Source organism: Colletes latitarsis, chromosome 6 (genome assembly GCF_051014445.1).
Source record: "Colletes latitarsis isolate SP2378_abdomen chromosome 6, iyColLati1, whole genome shotgun sequence".
Classification (NCBI taxonomy): Eukaryota; Metazoa; Arthropoda; class Insecta; order Hymenoptera; family Colletidae; genus Colletes; species Colletes latitarsis.
The window spans coordinates 9,345,224-9,366,539 of NC_135139.1; the positions used below are offsets into that span (position 1 = coordinate 9,345,224).

General features: G+C 38.3%; 1 protein-coding gene and 1 long non-coding RNA gene across 2 annotated transcripts in view; one reads left to right on the plus strand and one right to left on the minus strand.

Moving 5' to 3' along the window:
* Nucleotides 1-21,316, plus strand: part of LOC143343018 (protein cortex) — a 202,418-nt gene that overhangs the window by 94,462 nt on the left and 86,640 nt on the right. The gene's annotated exons all lie outside the window — the stretch shown is intronic.
* LOC143342956 (uncharacterized) overlaps nucleotides 1-21,316 on the minus strand; it is a 59,920-nt gene that overhangs the window by 37,713 nt on the left and 891 nt on the right. The window lies entirely within an intron of this gene.

Sequence of the window (21,316 nt, forward strand, 5' to 3'; positions counted from 1 at the left end):
AAATCGTCCACTCCGTTCGGGAGTTACGACACTTTAAAGATTCGCATGAAATTTCTGTGAAGCATTTCGCGGCCGATTTCAGCTAAAAAGTAGTATTTCGTGTGTCTTTTTTTTGTTGGACGCCGTACGGAAAAGTTGATTAATACTTTTTTGTAGGCATGCATGGGCTCTGCTTCGGAAGCAAATTTCAATATGATCCATTTATTATTGTACGAGTTATGACCGTATGAAAATAGGACCATGTTATGGGGTTTTCTCATTTTACGGGGTTAAGGAGCTGGATTCCGATTATTTATGGAGTTTCTACTTATTCTAGACCAAAATACGCGTTGTTTGCTTTTTTGAATATTAGAATCGTCCAATCCGTTCGGGAGTTACGACACTTTAAAGATTCGCATGAAATTTCTGTGAAGCATTTTGGCGCCGATTTCTCTTAAAAAGTAGTATTTCGTGTGTCTTTTTTTTGGTGGACGCTGTGCGGAAAAGTTGTTTAATACTCTTTTGTTGGCATCCATGGACTCTACTTCGGAAGCAAATTTCAATATGATCCATTTGTTATTGTACGAGTAATTGCCGTTTGAATATTGGACCATGTTATGGTGTTTTCTCACTTTGCGGGGTTAAGGAGCAGGATTCCGAATATTTTTGGAGTTTCTACATATTCTACACCAAAATACGCGTCGTTTGCTTTTTTGAATATTAAAATTGTCCACTCCGTTCGGGAGTTACGACACTTTAGAGATTCGCATGAAATTTCTGTGAAGCATTTCGCGGTCGATTTCAGCTAAAAAGTAGTATTTCGTGTGTCTTTTTTTTGGTGGACGCTGTACGGAAAAGTTGTTTAATACTTTTTTGTAGGCATCCATGGGCTCTACTTCAGATACAAATTTCATTAAAATCCATTGACTATTATACGAGTAATTGCCGTTTGAAAATTGGACCATGTTATGGGGTTTTCACACTTTACGGGGTTAAGGAGCTGAATTCCAAATATTTTTGGAGTTTCTACATATTCTACACCAAAATACGCGTTTTTTGCTTTTTTGAACATTGAAATCGTCCAATCCGTGCGGGAGTTATGACACTTTAAAGATTCTCATGAAATTTCTGTGAAGCGTTTTGGCGCCGATTTCTCTTAAAAAGTAGTATTTCGTGTGTCTTTTTTTTGGTGGACGCTGTACGGAAAAGTTGTTTAATACTTTTTTGTAGGCATCCATGGGCTCTACTTCAGAAACAAATTTCATTAAAATCCATTGACTATTATACGAGTAATTGCCGTTTGAAAATTGGACCATGTTATGGGGTTTTCACACTTTGTGGGGTTAAGGAGCAGGATTCCGAATATTTTTGGAGTTTCTACATATTCTACACCAAAATACGCGTTGTTTGCTTTTTTGAACGTTAAAATCGTCCAATCCGTTCGGGAGTTACGACACTTTAAAGATTCGCATGAAATTTCTGTGAAGCATTTCGCGGCCGATTTCAGCTAAAAAGTAGTATTTCGTGTGTCTTTTTTTTGGTGGACGCTGTACGGAAAAGTTGTTTAATACTTTTTTGTAGGCATCCATGGGCTCTACTTCAGATACAAATTTCATTAAAATCCATTGACTATTATACGAGTAATTGCCGTTTGAAAATTGGACCATGTTATGGGGTTTTCTCACTTTGCGGGGTTAAGGAGCAGGATTCCGAATATTTTTGGAGTTTCTACATATTCTACACCAAAATACGCGTCGTTTGCTTTTTTGAATATTAAAATCGTCCACTCCGTTCGGGAGTTACGACACTTTAAAGATTCGCATGAAATTTCTGTGAAGCATTTCGCGGCCGATTTCAGCTAAAAAGTAGTATTTCGTGTGTCTTTTTTTTGGTGGACGCTGTACGGAAAAGTTGTTTAATACTTTTTTGTAGGCATCCATGGGCTCTACTTCAGAAACAAATTTCATTAAAATCCATTGACTATTATACGAGTAATTGCCGTTTGAAAATTGGACCATGTTATGGGGTTTTCACACTTTGTGGGGTTAAGGAGCAGGATTCCGAATATTTTTGGAGTTTCTACATATTCTACACCAAAATACGCGTTGTTTGCTTTTTTGAACGTTAAAATCGTCCAATCCGTTCGGGAGTTACGACACTTTAAAGATTCGCATGAAATTTCTGTGAAGCATTTTGGCGCCGATTTCTGTTAAAAAGTAGTATTTCGTGTGTCTTTTTTTTGGTGGACGCTGTACGGAAAAGTTGTTTAATACTTTCTTGTAGGTACCCATGGGCTCAAATACAGGGAAAAATTTCAATGAGATCCATTCACTATTGTACGAGTTATGGCCGTATGAAAGTTGGACCATGTTATGGGGTTTTCTCACTTTACGGGGTTAGGAGCTGGATTCCAAATATTTTTGGAGTTTCTACATATTCTACACCAAAATACGCGTTTTTTTCTTTTTTGAACATTAAAATCGTCCAATCCACTCGGGAGTTATGACACTTTAAAGGATCGCATGGAATTTTGAGGAACCTTTTCTGACCTCACATTAGATTTTCGTTTAGGAATTTTGTTCTCGAAGATGGTTAGAATTTCGGGGATATGTCTGTTTACAAAAAATGATTGTAATTGACCCGCGCAAGTGAAAATAACTTTTCCGGAGCGGTTTGAATTTTTTTAATTTCTCCGAAAATTTTTCCAGTCGGTATGAAATTTTAAATGTTAATAAATTTTTTACGAAATCTCAATCTACAAATTAGTATTCTTGATTTTGGTCTTATTTTGGCCTCTAGAATCTCCCATTGAAAGTTTTTCCTGGAGTGGCCGAGCACGTTGTCTATTGACACTTGGCGGCCTCTTTCTCGTATACGTGACTTTGCGAACTAGCAGACGTTGACCACTGTCGCGTGTGCGTGATCTACTGTATCAGTCACTATTTCGTCATACATTCATCTTATTACGTTTTTTAGATTACATTTACAATTTCTTATAATATTATTTCTAGCATCTTCGTGTATCTCACTTTGGTCTACAATATTAGCGGTGACGGACAGCGGTCTTAATGTGTTAATATCATCACATATTAAGATTCACGTGATTCTCGTAATACAAATCTATTCTTTTTCGTGGCCATTACTAGTACGATCAAGTTTAAACAAAATTAAATAGTATACGTTTGGATAATTATTTGGAATTAAATCGTACGTTAAGGGGTTAATGAACCGTAGCGTCGAGTTTGTAGATCGATCGTTTTATAATTGCAATTTTTTAAATTTCTCTCAAGAAATCTGACTTACCACCAAAGCGTAATATTTATTTCTGTTTTTCTCTTGTTGAAGTTTCTCTTCGTTGACAACATTCCAGGGCCCGCTGGTACCGAAAGACTATTCGCGCCGTCAGAATTTATTCCGTACGCTTATCTTTTCATCTGTCAACACATGCTCGAATATGTTTGCTCGGTTATCCGCGAACAGAGAATTGAATTAAATGCAAGCGTAATTGAGACATCGGTTCCCGCGTAGTTCGTAAAGTTTCGCGGTTCCGTTGACCGATGCATTATGCATAACGCATTTGAATAGCCGTATTCGCGTTAGGGAAAGTTTCGACGTCCGCGGTTACTTTATTCAGGACGCGTAAAGTAGTAAATTAGGCGCAACACTTGTTTCGAATTATCCGAGTTGTAACGCGCCTTCTACAATATGGACCGTCGCGCCGATCTGACAAATACAGCGAACGAGAAATTTCTATAAGAACATTACTGTCTCGCGAATAATAGAAAGTAAACAACCTATATCGAAGAAACTATTTTATTTTTATTCCAAGCTTATTAAATTATTTTTAAAGGCATACAAATTATAACATTAATACTAGTGCTTTCACCATTAGATTTTTACGACTTGAAAGATTCGATTCTTAGTATTACAAATTAATTTTTGCAACGTAGTGGTCACTTTTTTCAAAAATGACGTTTTAAAATATTTCTTGAAAAATGTTCCACCAAATAGCCGATCTTTATCAGCAATGGCGTTCTCCGTTCGCACGGCACGTTTTAATTCCGAGCAGTAATTCATTTGGGTCCGTAAGAAGGAAAAAGGAGCAGTCCGCGAGAATTGGATCGAGTCACGGGTGAATATGCGCGCGTAAATATCGAAACTTTGTAGTCCACCAGTCTCTCTCTTTATTATTCCGCATTCTCCGCCGGATGTTGCAGCAATTGCACTCCACCCACGATACTCTGAAAAAGTTGCTGCGAATAATTATAAACTCGAACACGGTCTCTACCTTTTTCGTTCACCCGAGGATCGTGTTAACAAACGCTAGCTTATTCGCCATAATCTTCTTCCTACGGAATTTTCCACGCAACAAATAATATACTCCATAACGTACTCCAGTTCTAAATATATGGACTCGAATTTCTCATTTTATCGTTCGAGTGGTCGTAGCGAATAAACGCTGAGCCCATAGATCGAAGTTGCTGGAAGATAAAGGGGTTGAGTCGGTGTGTTCGACGAGAGGAAACCGCGAGCAGCGTTAGTTAACACCGCGAGTATTTTATGCGTAATGGTTACAAGGAAGTCCGCGGGGAACACAAACGCGGAAACAATAAATGGAGGCTTGTTTATTAACATAAGCCCGGCGCGGGTATTTTTCAACATCAATCCAGGGAACGAACGATCCCAGCTTTACGTTCCACGGGATAGATCTTTATCGCGCGGATTGGATTACCGCCTGTGAACTCGGGCCGCGGCGGAAAGAAAGTAAAACGCTTCGACGGCGAAACAATTGGAGCAAAATGAATCCAGAGGGGGGGGGGGGGATTAGACGGAAAAACGGGCGCGGAGAAACAAACGAAGCAGCAAACGGTCGTAAAGAGACGGTGGAAAGGGAGAAACGACGGCGGATAAGAATAACAACGAGTGACTACATACATGCCAAGTCGATCGATCTACGAGGCCCTTTAACGAGAAGAAACGCAAGGAAACGGGCCGGGGCCAGCATGCATATTGCACCGTACGCCTTAGTTGGACTTTATGGGAACACGGCGAGCTGCCAGCAAACCGGAAGAAAATCCGCGGCCCTGCCCTACGCAGCTAGTTTTTCATGCGTGGATAAAACGAGAAACGGAGATCACCGGTTTCTCGGCAGCTGAAACGATCATGACCGTAAATCCTGACGTGCGGGAGTTTAACTAAGGGATGATCGATCCACGCTCGACGTTTCTAAACGAGTATCTTTCTGACCGGTTCGTGAAATTCGTAAATTTAATTAACCATTAATTTGAGAGAATTATTTTAACGTTATTTTATTATATGTGTATTATTCTTAGGCTGGTATGACGATTATGCCTCTGGTATCGTTGGGTCACTTACGGCCCGCTGGTGCTTTGTACGGACAGTCTCGTAAACGTGAGTATGTATTGTATGGGATACGTGTCAAAAATATGCATATAATGATTTTTATTTTAACGCCATTTTATTATTGTTTGGCGAGAATCTTTCCGTCTGGTTCGTGAAATTTGTAAATTTAATCAACTGTTAATTCGACAGAATTATTTTAACGTTATTTTATTATATGTGTATTATTCTTGAGCTGATATGACGATTATGCCTCTGGTATCGTTGGGTCACTTATGACCCGCTCGTATTTTATACGGACAGTCTCGTAAATATGAGTATGTATTGTATGGGATACGTGTAAAAAATATGCGTATAATAATTTTTCTTTTAACGTTACTTTATTACTGTTTGGCTGGAATGAAGATTACGTCACTGGTATCGTTGGGTCACTTACGACCCGTAGGTGTTTTGTACAGACAGTCTCGTTAACATGGGTATATATTGTATGGGATACGTATTAAAAAATATGCAATGGTTTTTTTTTTAAATATTAACCCCTTCCCGTACTTTAACGAGTTTGACTCGTGACGAAGATTTTGGCCCAAACATGAATGCCACGAGCCAGACTCGCGAACAGAAAGTCGTCCCAAACGTAAACATCATGAGCTCCCGGACAGCAAATCACGATTGTGATTGAGTTTTAGTTCCTATCGGTGTGCCACAAGAGTCGGTCACGATTCTTATAATCTCTGTTACAAAGCAGTTTAGTATCAGTCTGGTCTGTTTACCGCGCGTTGACGCCTATCGTTTGGGCCTGGATTTCGTCCAGCTAAATGGCACGGTAAGGTGTTAATATTATTAATCGCGAAGAATATTGCAAAGAACAAACGAGAGAATGAATAAACTTTATCTCAATTACAGAAAAGAATCTAAGACAAATTTTAAAATAACACACAAAAACAATAGGAAGAATTATAAACTAAACTATCTTCGATAGAACAAATAATGTTTAGCTAAAATAAAAATCCATCTTCGATAATTATGAATTGTAAATTATGCTGAGAAAAAAAACATCACATTTCATATTTTTCTTGTAACTTCTTAACAAAGCATTTATGAATTTTTTGTTATGTAGCACTTTAGTCTTATTTTTACTTGTAGAACACACTGCTGAAGTGTCTACGGAAAACTAATACTAATGGCTCTCGTCCGTACCAAAATTATATTTTTATGAGTATATCATACTCTTTTATTAAAATGTTGCGGAAAAAGACAAAATTTTGCAATTTTTAATTTAAGCTATCGCTATTTTGCCAATTTTCAACATAAGTTAATTATTTTGCTACGGGCGATAACAGAAAACCTACCAAATAACAATCTTTTTGATTTAGTCAACCGTGAGAGTTGCAATCACCTGCGCCAGTGTTTAAACACATATTTACTGTGGGCGTAATAAAAACATGAAAAGTCAATAAAAAATATTGAAAAATTTATCTTGTATTCCCAAAAGATAGTTAAGTAGATTGCGAAAATAAATTATAGCGTTAGATGTAACATTTAGTTAAAAAAAATTAATAAACATGGTTAAATTTTGCAACGTACACATGAGACTACCCCCTTAAGTTAATAAGAACAAAATATTCTATTACCGTTTCATAATTTTGTCCACCAACGTACGAATTTAATATTCAAAACAGGCGGCTTAGGTGCAAAGATTGCGGCAGGTTCGTGAAACGAAGAACGATTGACGCGAGTCGCAAATTTCCCAATTACGATCGCGTCGGGGGGAAGGGGGGGGGGGATCGAGGTAGCGGTATAATTTCGTTTGGATCGATCTCGGCGATCAGCCGCGAACGGGCCAATTAATACTCGCGGCACGTCGCGTGCCTCGCAATTAAATACATCCGTTCGTAACTCGCATGAATCGAAGCGAACCGGTCCGATCGGGTGCCATTTAATTCGTCGCGGATTCCGGGCCCGGATTGAGTCCGTCATGTGGACGTTTTCAGTTTAAGAGGTCCCAGAAGCCGGGACGGGTAGAAAAGAACAAATAATTAGGTGCTCCGGTGAATCACGTGGCCTCCGCGAGTATTTGGCGCGCGGCCCAGAAGTGTAAAAACGGAAGATGGAGGATTTGGAGAGTGTCTGGTTTCGCGATTCCTGACGGGAAGCGCACCGGGCAGGTGTCACATTCCATCGGTCGGTCTGGCTCGCCTGAAATCCATTTCGGTCGGCCGATTCCCGACGATTATTGGCCGGGAATAAATTAAGTCCGCGTCCCTTTTCTTTCCCTTCGTTCGTCTTCGTGGCGATTCGAAATAGCGGAATGCCACGTCGTGTAATTACCAACTGAACTCGTTCTCCCCGGTCGTTTCGTATTTATTCCGTTCCGTTCTGGGATTTCCGATCCTCGGAATCCATCATGGAACGACGCACGGCGAGCCAAACACCGATTGGGGATGGAAATTGTAAGTTTTTATCGTTGACTGGTCGTTAATTTTCACTTTATTAGAACTGTTTTTATCTCTACAGGGTGTCCACGCTAAAGTGTGACAGTCGCGATATTTCAATAATTATTGACGATACGAAGAAATTGCTTATATGTAAATTGCAGGATAAAATGGAATCTCTATTTTGGTAAACGAAAATTTTGTTTCGTTTTTTAAATGGACTATATATTTTTTTTGGATCATGCGATAGTGCTTTTCAACATGAATTTATTAAGCTTCAATGTGTTCAGCTGATTTTGATTAGTGTTGAAGATATAACGCTTAGGAATATAGGGTATTACGTTTAAGTACGAATGGTGGAATATCTCATGAGGTACTGAATGTATCAAGAAAGTGTTCTTGCAAAAGTTATTTTATTTAAAGGGGAAAATTATGTGGTATAAATAATTTTTGTATAGATGGAGTGGTGGGAGAGATTTCTAGGTCGAGTTAATTTTTTAAAATGGAACAACAACGACCTACTACATAATACCATTACAAGTCAGATCAACAGAAATTACTAGCAAAACGCTATACGTACTGCAGCGACTGACGCGCTGAATGTTCTCGATTCGATTCTATCGTATAAACAAATCGAGCTCTTTATCTCCACTTAGGTCTCTAAGTTTACTTTAAAAAGTACCTTTAGAGGATTAAGAAGTCGAAAGAAAGAACGTTTTAATTTATAATATTACCATTCTTATATTAGTTTTTTTGTGTTTTTAATTATACTTAGCATACATAAGATAAAGTACATACAACATCATTAATTAATTCTTGTTATTACAAACTAGTGATAAGTAAAAATTAAAAACAATCGTAGATATTTAAGTGGATTGCCGTTCGCCTGTGACAATTATTTAACTATCTATAAATATAGACTAAAGTTTAACTCTTTTCGATGAGTGGTGATATCAACACTTTATCTATCGCTTAAGATTAACACGTTGACTGCCTTGGGGGTCACCGGTGACCCCCACGATGTTGTAGCCAAAATTCATGTTGGCGCCATGGGCAAACCACGTAAAATGCGCGCGGCAGTCAACGTGTTAAAGTAACTATTCACAAACGACCCTTCTTTCAAAGTACAAAAGTTCATTGGGATTTATAATTGTTAAAATATTATTTAATATTCATTTTATCGAAATGAAAACCGGCCGATAACCATTGCTATTCAAAAGTCGATTAATCCACTAACGATCGATAACCGCACGGTAACGAAAAGTCGATTAATCGACTAGCGGTCGATAACTGCATGGTAACGAAAAGTCAATTAATCAGCTAGCGGTGCGTGAAGTGCTGACTGTAAAATTTAAATGAAAGTTTATTTATATAACGGTATTAACATATTTCCTTAACGTATATTTTATGAATATTAATAATATGTTAAGTGTGGTGGTTTCTATGGTGGGTGTATGAGATAATATGAAAGCGGTGAGAAAGGGAAATAGGTTGGTAATAAATACGCGAAGATGAGGTTGGCAGTATGGAGGGAATGGATAAAAGAGAGGGAAAAAGACGGGAGACAGCGTGCGTGATGAGAGTGAAAAGTGAGGTTAGAGAGTTTGTGTAATTATTGAATATCCATCACATTAAGTAGTTCGAGATTAATTATACCAAGAAACTGGCAAGTAAATAAACGCATATACTATTCGACGTTTAAATTGTCTAATGGAAATTGCAGCTATCAAAATAATTATGTTACGTGCCTGACGTAATAAATACTTCGATAGTTACATATTTTACTCTAAGTACATTTTGACATGAATCTGAATTTTATTACTTTACGTTCCAGTACAACATACATTTTCTATTTATTATTACAGTTGATTTTAGTACTGTCATTATTGTTATTTATTGAAAATCAGAATCTCACGACTCTGAATTTTATTATTATATTTCGCGTTCCAGTACAAGGTTTCCGATTTAATTTTCGTGTTTTCGCATTCGAACAGTTCTAAACTTATTATTATCATTAATTTTATGAACTTAGTAGCATTATAAAAATCATAGTCTCGCTTTGGAATAAAATTTGCACGAGTTCAAATAGAAACGTCGAATACTCGATATGGAATTTTGATTTTTTAGCTACTAAAGAAGGTTCGATTTGGAATTTTCCTTGTTCCTCGTTTTCATTTTACAATTTCTTTTATTTTTCAGGTACGTAATCTCTTCAAGGCGTGCCCTAGAGACAAAGAAGCTGGAAAGGTAATTTATTCGCGAGCGAATTAACCGTGTCAATGGGATCGAAATAGAACGGAATTAACAGAAAGATCTTAGATAAGTTTTATGGTCGCCGACACCTGGCCAGAACGCGGCACCTCGTATCGCGTTTCTCTCTACGTGGTAGCGAATAAACACCCACCTGGTGAACATCGTACAAAGTCGGATGCACCCCCCGAGGTCTTTTCCAATTTAGGCCAACATGCAAATTCGCCTTCAGTATTCCGCTAAGTCACGCGATGTTCCGAGTGTGTTCGAACCGAAGCGGAGTTGCGTTTGTTATCTGGCAATCTCCATTAAACATTTCCTTCGCGGGCTTCGTGACACCGATCCGACGTCTTCATTCGTCGGAGGACAGCTTTTCTCACCGTCCAACTTCACAGCGATCGGTGAGTGATTTTGATAAATTCTCATTTTGGTGTTCTCTCCACACCTTGCAACTAACGATTATTTACAACGAACGTCGTACGTTCTTTATGCCTAGTTTCACAAATCCAATTTATGAAAATCAACATATTCTTGTGCACAAATAATGAGTATGTATACATTGATTTTTATTTATTATTTAGTAATTTTTTTAGTATAAATAAATTTAAACAAAATTAAATAGTACATTTTTGAAAAATTGTGTATAAATTTAAAAAAAATTATATTTTATTTTAACATACAGGGTGTTCGGCCACCCCTGGGCAAAATTTTAACGGCGAATTCTAGTCTAGAGACCAAAATAAGACGAAAATTAAGAATACTAATTTGTTGATGGAGACTTCGTTAAAAAGTTATTAACGTTTAAAGTTCCGCACGTACTGAATTTTTTTCTAGAAAATGGGTAGGATTTTGGGGATATGTCTACTCACCAAAAATACTTGTAATTGGTCCCTGTAACTAAATATAATTTGTTTAGTATGATTTGAAATTTTTTAATTTCGTCTAAAAATTTCAGTACCTTCACGAATTTTTTTCTCGAAAGTGAGTAGGATTTCAGAGGTATGTGTATTCACCAAAAATGATTGTAATTGAGCCCCGCAACCAAAAATAATTTTTTCAGAATGATTTGAAATTTTTCAATTTAATTTTTTAATAACTTTTTAATGAAGCCTCAGTCAAGAAATTGATATTCTTGATGTTCGTCTTATTTTGGCCTCTAGAATCTCCCATTAAAATTATTTGGCCTCTAGAATCTTCCACCCTGTATACAAAATCTGCACTTGAATAAAATTGTGCCTTGTATTTATAGAACTTAAGCTGAACAATTTTTTCCTATCTCTAATACTAATTATTGTTTAAAATTTGTTGATCTGTGTTATGGTTGTTGCTGACTGGTAACTAGAAAGGGTGTCTTTGACATTCCTGTCGGCCAGAGTCTCTGAACACACGTGTCCATCGAGGTGTGTCCACTTTTATTGTCACAGAGACTGCGTAGGCTCGGACGCGATTCGATAATAATTCCTCGCGGTTGTGTTCTTTAGTCACCCTGTAGATACCAGATGATACAGATAACGCGATAAAACATAGAATCATGTCACCTCACCTACACCTGTTTAGGAACAGTCGAGTTTCTCAAAAATATGCCTCTTTTCTTAGTTTTTCACTTTCTTGTTTTTACGTTTGTCTATAATATTTTTCGAAATTTAAAAAAAATTCTATAAATAAAGATGATATAATATAAAGAAATACAAAAAATTTTTTTTTCAAATATTCGATCGTATTTGTCTGGGTAGCAAGTTATTAATATTATAATGTTCTGCGATCCGTGCGATTAATAGGACGTCTTTAGTGGCCTAACAGCGGATATCTTTCATATCGGTGGGACACGTGGGGCCCAGTTTGGCGAAAAATTAGTCCCGTTGGTTGACAAATTAAAACAGTGTGTCCAGTTCGAAATCCCGCTGTGCTTGTATTTCATTGCACCACGATACTTTCCTTTTTTGAACATCGGCGAGTGGTACAATTTAATTACAAGTATTTATCTACAATTTCAGTCTATACCTTACGTCTCACGATGTTCAAAATCAGGTTCTTAAGAGCTCGAATGTTGAAACAAAGTTAAAAATAAATGTAACATTCAAGTTTAATTAATTCTTCTTTCTTTTAACCTGATTTTGTAATGTGCGTGCAAAACTACGCAACTCCCACGAGAATTACTAAATTGAAAGTTAATTGAAAGAAAAGAAAGAAGTTGGATTTAGTTTAGGGGTAATAAAATGAAAGGAATGTACACCCGTTATCATTTTCCTCGCTTGTAATAAAGAATTTCATGAAACTCCGTGAACATCCAATAATTGGCATTGAAAGCACTTAAACCCTACAAAGCATTAGCGAAACTTGAGATCAAAGAAACGTGAGTAGTATAAGACTGGTTTATAAACAAGTTTTGGTTTCAATAACTGCATCCACGACGAGCGCATTTCCTTCCACGAGACTAGTTTCTCAATACGTGACGTGTGCAAATACGCGTGCATCGAAAAATTTAATATTTTCTACAAGCTGCAACAAGAAGTCGCTCAAGCCTCGTCCGAACGGAAACTCCAATAAAACGTAAAAAGTAGCGCGAACCGAGAACGCGAATAATTAGTAATCTCGATCAGTGCTTTCTCAGAGACTTGATGCACTCAAGGAAACATTCTCAAACGAGATACGATTTTTTACACACTTTATGCTAAATACTTTTTTCGTAATAAATGCATTTGAAATATTTATTTCGCAAGAAATAACAAAAACTTACTAAATCCAATTATTTATTTACTTTTTATATTACGTTTGCTACGCGTTCTTTTGTACAGTAGTGGTAATTTTAGTTTCTCTGTACAAATTTCTCATCCTACTTGTAATTCGCATTCTTTTACGAAATTGAAAATTTTTACTCGAAAATGGAGCAGACCAAAGTGTTTTTTATTCATTTTTAAGGATAGTCGTGTATCGAATAAATGGTCTCTGGTATCCGATCCCTCGTTCGTAGCATTTACTCAGTATAGTGAATTTTTAATGCAATTCGAGTTGCATAACGTACGAGCCAATGGGAGCGAAACTGTCTTGGTTGTTCATATATGCACGACGGGCCACCCAGCCGGCACAGGGAACTTGTTCTACAATATCTTCCGTCACGGCGGTCTCCTTTATAAAATCACCTTCGATCGGGACAAACACCCAGCATGGCGGATCGATCCGTCGTAACTCGAACGGGCCATTTTTGCCATTCATCGATATTCTTACCCGAGAGCCGTGCACTTGCTCGACGCTCCACGACGATTATTCCTTCCCCTGTTATTATTTATCAATTCCATGGTTTGTGTAAGCGATCGCGAGATCTGTATCCAACTACAATATATGTACCTCGCAGGAGGAATTTCTTCGAAGATCCATAGATCAAACCCGCTTTGCAATTTCGTTTCTGTTAATTGCTATCGATCGCATCGTGCGTTTGTATTAGATGAAAACTAGAATCGTACATTTTCTGAGGTCTCTAGAAAGGTTTATCAAATTACACTTAAATTTTTTTAATTACTTATATTACAATATTATATTTAAAAATATTAATTTTGCCTTTCCAGTGCTTTGAAACGACGATAAATATAAGGCTAAAGTCAATTTGTTCAGGAAACAGAATTTGTTATTTGTAAATTTTCATTTAGATTTCTGGTTTAAAAAATCTGATTCAATCGACATTCTAAAAGATAATTTTAATAAACGCGTATACGCTGAAAACGGTAACAAGTGATTACAATCAAATACAACGATAAATATAAGGCTAAAGTCAATTTGTTCACGAAACGAAATTTGTTATTTGTAAATTTTCATTTAGATTTCTGGTTTAAAAAAACTAATTCGCGATCGAGTGTCTCAGTTTCACCGTGTGGCGAGTTAATTAAATAATCTTTCGCGCCCACGGCGTTGACGAGGGGGAGGCCATTTGAAGCAGTAGCAAAGAAAGGTCGAGCAATTAAAGACGCGCAGTCTCGGCTCGATAATTCCTCGAACAAACAACGAGGCACTCGTAAAAGTCAGCGCAGCCTCCTCTTGTTTTATGCGTTACGGCTCTATGCGAGGGCCGCGAGCGTTGTACGAGGGGTGGATGCACGTACGCGTACTCGCGGACCGCTTTATTCCACCGTTGGATTTTCTGCTATTTCGCGCGTTTCGTTCCGGGGTTTATTTCCGTGATTCCGCGAACGACCCCGCGGCTACAAATTTACGATACCGTTTCCTTTGATTGCTCGCGAATGTGCTGTTTAAGAGACGGCTGAAACGTTGATTACAGTGTCCCCGTGAGCCGAGTCAGAGTAAACTAATTTCGTGGTTGACAAGTTATGTTAGGGATGCCCGGTGTCCAGATTCGCGAAGTGTTGTTACGCGTACTTGCGTTTCATTGCATCGTTTCGACAGGCTTTTAAAACTTTATTCCTTGTTTGTGACGAGGTTACGGCCCTGGTCATAGCAATTTTATGTCGTTATTTGCATTTTTTCTACGTTCGAACGGCTCGTTTCAACGAATTGTGGAATTCTATACGTGAGAAACGTTTCTATCGCTATGCGGATGCTTCGACACTTTCATTAGGTACTTTGGGAACTTTGGATAATTAAAAACGATTAAAAACTATTTACTCGTTTCAATTATTTTGAAACATATTGTCCAGGACAACAGTCTGAACAAATTTTTAGGACAAAAAAATTTGAAAATTTGTCCGACATGTGATTAAGCCTATCGATACAATAATGTGAGAATAATTATGGTGCGAGGTGATTCTACGGGAAAAAATGAATCGAAAACGTAGAATAAAGTTTTCTCGTATAATGCTTCGTTATTGAAATAATTGAGTTTGAAAATTTATTGGGTACGAGTGTGACTTGTCCGACGCGTCTGACCATTATTCACTATTTCTACTTGTTCTCCTTGAATTTTCAAAGTCGACTTTCTCGAGAAGAAAACTGTATTCTACATTTTTGTCTTATTTACTGGGGCAAACTATTTATTAAAATCACACATTTTCACATTTTATATCCTGTGCAACAAATCCTTTTTTTCTGAACACCACGTATATAAATACATTTTAAGCAATTGAATAGTATACACTTGAAAAATTAATTGTAATCGAATCGTACGACGAGTGATTAAAGATGATTCAATGCGATTTATCTGGCGCGTCTGACCATTATTTGATATTTCTACTTGTACCCCATGAATTTTCAAACTTGATTTACTCGAGAACGAAATCTCGTATGAAAAAATTTCATTCCATATTTTCCACTTATTTTTTCCCGTAGAATCATTTTCCATCTCGATTGTCCCATAATTACGGAGGCAAACCATATATTAAAATCACATATTTTATATTTTGTATAACAATTCCATTTTTTCTGAACACCACCTATATAAATATATTTTAAACAATTGAATAGTACAAACGTCAATAGTTAATTGTAATTACATCGTACAACGAGTTATATAATTATGATAATTATATAAATTCGATTTGTCTGGTACGTCTGACCAATTATCTACTATTTCTACTTGTTTTTCTTGAATTCTTTAAAGTTTAGTTTCTCAGGAACGAAGCATTATATGCAACAATTTTACCCCACATTTTTTACTTATTCTTTTGCGTACAATTACATGTTAACCAGTTGTACCAACATTTACTTTCTTCTTAACATTATCAATTTTTCACTGTTGTAGCAGTGGAAATCTCGTTTGTGACAGTCATTTATTGCATTTGACGCAAGCAATTATTGTTAATTATACATCTTAGCTGCAAAACTAATTCTAGTACCGTCGAAATTGGGTCTGAATTATTCAGAAAGACCGAAATTACCGTCCCAGAAATGATACTTAACTAACCTGCCGCTCCTCTCTATTATCTTATATTACGCGTGTCACGCAGAAGAATGCGAATGAATACCAGTTGCGAAGATGCAAAATCCTTCATTCGTATTCTAATTACGGCAATTTCAAGCAATTTCACTCGAAACCTCCATGTTCCTTTTTTGCTCTCCTAATAAGAGCTTCTGCGTGTCCCTCACAAGTCGTCGATCAGTTTAAGATTCTTGTATAGTGTTCATATACATTATAAAATTGTTCGATTAAAGCTATTGTTTCAGGATCGTGGAATACGGTAACGTATGTAATATAATTGTTTACTTGACTCAAAAATTCGATACTTTTTTCAGGAACTAAACCCAACATTCCAATTTTAGTTTTCGTTCGCAATATTTTCTTCGTCGATGTAAATTCGTCCAAAGAAAAGAATTAATGTTTCGTTGGAACTTTGTCAAAATTATTTTCCGTAAATTAGATATGTCCGCTTGTAGGCCTAGAAAAGTTTGACCCGAATCAGCAATAGTTTTGTCCATCAAAAGATTCGAGAGAATCTTCCCTTAGTTTTATTCCTGTGCAAGGTGGACCAACGATTGCGTGCGTTTGGACCACCCAGTATAGATCGTCGATGACGTCAGTGGTGTGCTGGAGAAGAAGGCATCGGTCAACGTCGTGGCATGAACATGCAAACTGACAGACACGACTCTATCAGAGATCGTAGACAGGATTCAACATCGTAAACCTTTCCTCTCTCCTTGTCTCCCATTCTGCGTACCTGTTCTCCGTTTCGCTTTCGTCCGATTCAGGATCGTAAAACTTGGTTCCTCCTTTCATGGGCTTACGGATACCCGTATAGAGAGAACACTGATGCTGGGAGTTACCTCGCTAGCTTATCGAATCACCCTGTATATCGCGAAAATCCGAGAACCACGGTTTTTAAATTTTCCTCGGCATTAAAATATGGAGACATTATCGAGGGGTAGATATTTGTTCTCTGTCAATGAATCGAACACATATATTTCCATGATTCCACATGATTTTTGGTGAAGTCGAATGATACATTTTTCATTTTCAGACTTTTCGTTATACTTAGGCAAATGACAGAATCTTTCTTTTCAGTTTCGGAATTTGTAATTATAGAAGTGTTTCCCAATAATTAGAAAATGATATTTTTCTTTCCAAAGTACAGATTTATTATACAGTGTTAAAAATGTGGACAATTATAAATAATCGAATGCTTTCAATATTTCACAAGAAGCGTTATTTACGGGATCGGGGAATACTTAAAAAAGAATTCATTATTATTATAATACATAATTTGAGTAGAATAACTCGAAGGACCCTTCGGTAGCCTAAGAGAACATCCTCGTCATTGTCGCGAGATTTGGCTCTTTTATTTTTATAAATTTCTGATAAGGGCCACTTAAGATTCAGTACACCTCGAATTATGGCAACTAAAAATTGATCGGGACTGTAATTTAAGGACACGAAGCTCCTCGTGGAGAGATTAAAGTAACGAGTCATCTTGTGCGTCCCTTTCTCTCTTCGGTTCTTCGGGTCGATCGGAGCGATCCGTTCGCCTTAAGTGCTCATACATCGACGACATCCTGTTTACTGCCATACTTGCGGCACGAAAGTAACGAGGCCATCGCGAGACGGAAAAAGATTGACATTGTAACAAGCCAACGTGCCACGCCGTACACGGGCCATCTCAGGTTTCAATTAATAAACGATAAACGCTTAGTGTTCAGAGCCCATAAACAAACTTTACGAGAAATCATTCTCGGCCCACACGTTAACCGTGACGTACCGCAACCTAATTGACGACCATGCTGTCCAAATCTTCGAGCCTTCGATACATACTTTGTTCACGGTTCCATTTATCACTAACTTAATCGAATATTTCTCTGCTCACAAATCAAACTTTATCGCCTAAAGACTGTGTACTAAAAACGTCTATCGATTTTTTAAACATCTTTTCTGCAAGTTCTTGAAAAACCACTAACATTTAAATGGCTGGCTCGGTCGTATGGCTCGAGATCGAAAGTTGCGTCGTATCTAAGAGGTTGTAGGGGACTGGCCGGTCGCTAATTGCGCCGATTAATAATTTCAATGGTACAACACGAGCTTATTGTTAGGCTAATGGTTGTCACCGGGGGCATCTGGTTACTGTCGCGTGTATCGGCTAGCGAAATTCATGGCTTGTCCGCGGCTCGTGGATTCGTGCTTCCGCGCATTCAACCGGTCCATGGGAGCGTACTTGCATTTTATGGTCTCGCGATGAATGCTGCAGCGCGAGAATAATTCACCGTTTCGCAATCATTGTGTACGGTTACGAATTTGCTGAGACAGAAACGGCTTTCGAACGTCTTGCATCGGTCGCAGTGCCTTTTATTTAAGGGGCTATCCTAGATTGACGAATACAGAAAAGCTTTGGAACGAGAAAGAGCGTACTGGACATTCCACAAAATGTTTATCCTCCATTAAAAACTCGTTACTTTTATTCTGCAAGCTTGGCCTCTAGAATCTCCTATTGAAATTTTTCTCAGGGGTGGCCGAACACCTTGTATATATTACTCAAATTGAATTTTTTTAATGAGGAAATGTTCTTAGAAGTCTTGCTTCTAATTTCCAGAACGCTGAATGAATTAATTTTGATGTACATTTTATTAATAGAATTAATGAAATGGGAGCTTTGTAGAGATTTCTCTCAACCCCTAAATATAATAATTCGTATGTCACGTATTTCTTATATTTTTGCATATTAAGTGCATTCTGTAATTTTTTTGAGAAAATTTCCCACAAACGCATATACAACCACAGTCTGTTTAATAGGAACAAAATAATTTGGCATTTGAGAGGTCAAAGATCGAGCTACGATTCATAGTATCCAATTCGCGTAAAAATTAGCATCGAACAGGAATTATGAAAGAAAATGTTTCAGGTCGAATTTCAGTACCTAACCCTGTATACAATAACGTGAACGTTATCGGGGGAAGTGTGCTATTCCAGAAATTGTCGACTCTTATCTCTGTTAGACTGAGAGTGAAGGAAGTAGAAAAAAGTGTTCAACGTTTTTTTATACTACCGGTTCTAAAACCTCTAAACCCTCTACAAACAGTATCGAGGGATCACTGTGTTAAGTAGAAAGCAGTAGCCCGAAGAAAATGGTCGTTGCCCTCTTGAGGGTTTTAGCTTCGAACAATTTCTGCGTTTCCTATTACTCAAGTAATCTTATACAACGAACATAAAGTGTTTACATTTTTCTTATTTAAAAACTATACATAACAAATTTGTTTCGTTCATTGCACGTCTACACAAGATGCACAGGATAATGTCAGAATGATACTGGTCTCCGAATAAATTCGAGAACGTGTTAATTATAATTGAAAATAGTGTCTCGAATGATCGTTCCCATCTCGAGGGTTTTAGCATTAAGCCTCGGTTTAGCAATGGATTGCGGCGTGACCAGCCGTCACGTCAGTTGTCTTTTTTTCAATTTACAAAGTTGCCGGATCGTGATTGCCACATAGAGGGCCCCGGATTGCCTCTAACCAGCAGAAACGAAGGTTAATCGAGGTAGCTCGGGCCCATCCTAGCGCTCCTTATATCCCTCATGGCTTACTACGGACTTCCAGACATCCGCACGCGATAAATCCGACGGGGAAGCCGCTCGCGGGTCTTCGCTTTATAGCCTGTCATTTCGTCCGATAGGGCCTCGATATAGATGACAGTGGATTACACGGTCGCGATATAATAGCCGAGTCGGGAGTGCGCATCGTGCCCATACACGCGCGAAGAATTTCTGATCCACGGTCTTTTGATTCCGATAGTTCATTGAGCAGACCTCTATGCCTATCGGGAATCTATAACCAACGTCGCTTCGCGTTTGCAGCCACGTTTTAAGCGCTCTGCTGAACGTTCTGTCGATCGTAAAAGGGATTTGTCTGATTGGAGGAGATGGTTCGAGCAGTAATATGGCTGACGACTGATCCGCGCCTCCATATGCACGCAACGGGGACGATACACTCGTCCCGGGCAGTCGTTTACCTGGTTCGAATAATAAATTCAAACTTTACGCGCGCGCGTCAGCTTTTACGCTCCGTCTCGTACGCTCGAAATAAACTAAAGATTCGCGAATCGTGGACCGCTGAGGGCGTGTGTTCGTCACTGGCGTAATTAATTTCTTCTCGGTCGGGTAATTAAATTGGATCGGGTGCTCGTCGCGTGTCGGACACGTGGAGCGATGCAAATTCCCGAAGGCCTTCCATCCGCGAGCGGAAAAATGAAGAGATGGTGCATCGTGCCCTCGCTGCCGGGTCGTTGCAGTCCGCTTGCACTCGGTGCACCGACCAATTCATCTTGCAGATAGTATCGTGGACGGTAGGCAGGCGCTGGAGGAGGCTGGAAACGGCCACCAGGGACAGATGAAGGTGTTCCTGGCCCGATGTTCGATTCCATCGTGCTACACGCACGCATCAAACCGTGCTCCGCGTAAATCCTGACCTTCGGTACCTCCTCGATCACCCCACCCTTTTTTCCTCTCCGTTTCGAAAGAGGTTTTTCACGATCCTTTTACGGCCGCATTGTGGAGGAACTCGCAGCGACAGGTGCTTGGGCTCCTACTGCCTCGCTCTTATCTGCTTGTATGCTTCTCCTCATTTGTGTTTTACTCGTATTTTATGTCCTCGGGGACAAGGTATGAGGGACACGCGTTTAACTGGATTGTTTTTAATGCTAACGTTGCTCGACAACGTTATGGCATTGCATCGTCGTGTCGTCGGACGCGTTACGGACGATCACGATCCGAATCTTTGAGTCGATTCGTTCGACAAGCTCGGTTTGCCCTCGTTTGGCGGCGTGGAATCTTCGTTTTGGTCTCTTAAATTGACTCTCAAATGTAGTGAATGAAACGTATCCAAGGAAATCTAGCAGGATCTAGTTCGCCTAACTTGAATCATTATAAGATACTTCACAGTTTTATGTACGATTGTATCAAACGACGTAGGATCAACATTTAACTCCTTTATTTTGTTCTCTAAATTGTTCTCCAAATAATAATTATATCGGAATTCGAGTAACTTGAATCATCGTGAGATACTTCACAGTTTGATGTACGATTTAGTAAAATGGCGTAAGATCAACACTTAACTCCTTTATTTTGTTCTCTTAAATTGTTTCGAAAAGTAGGTTTCTGTTAAATCTTCCCTTCGGTGCTAATCGTGTTTGTTATGTCCATTGGGACCCATACAAAATCTTTGTGTTCAGTTTTTAATAAATAACAATAATACACTCGTCCACAAAATTGGAGGATCGTTGATCTCTATTGAAAGATTGTCGATACTTCAGTTATTCCGATATTAACTTCGTCAAAAGTAATCGTATGATAGTTTTCCTAGGCTCGTTTTAAAAGACGAAGTCTTCAATCCTACATCTTTGAATTGAATTTTTTAAATAATTTTTATTTTAA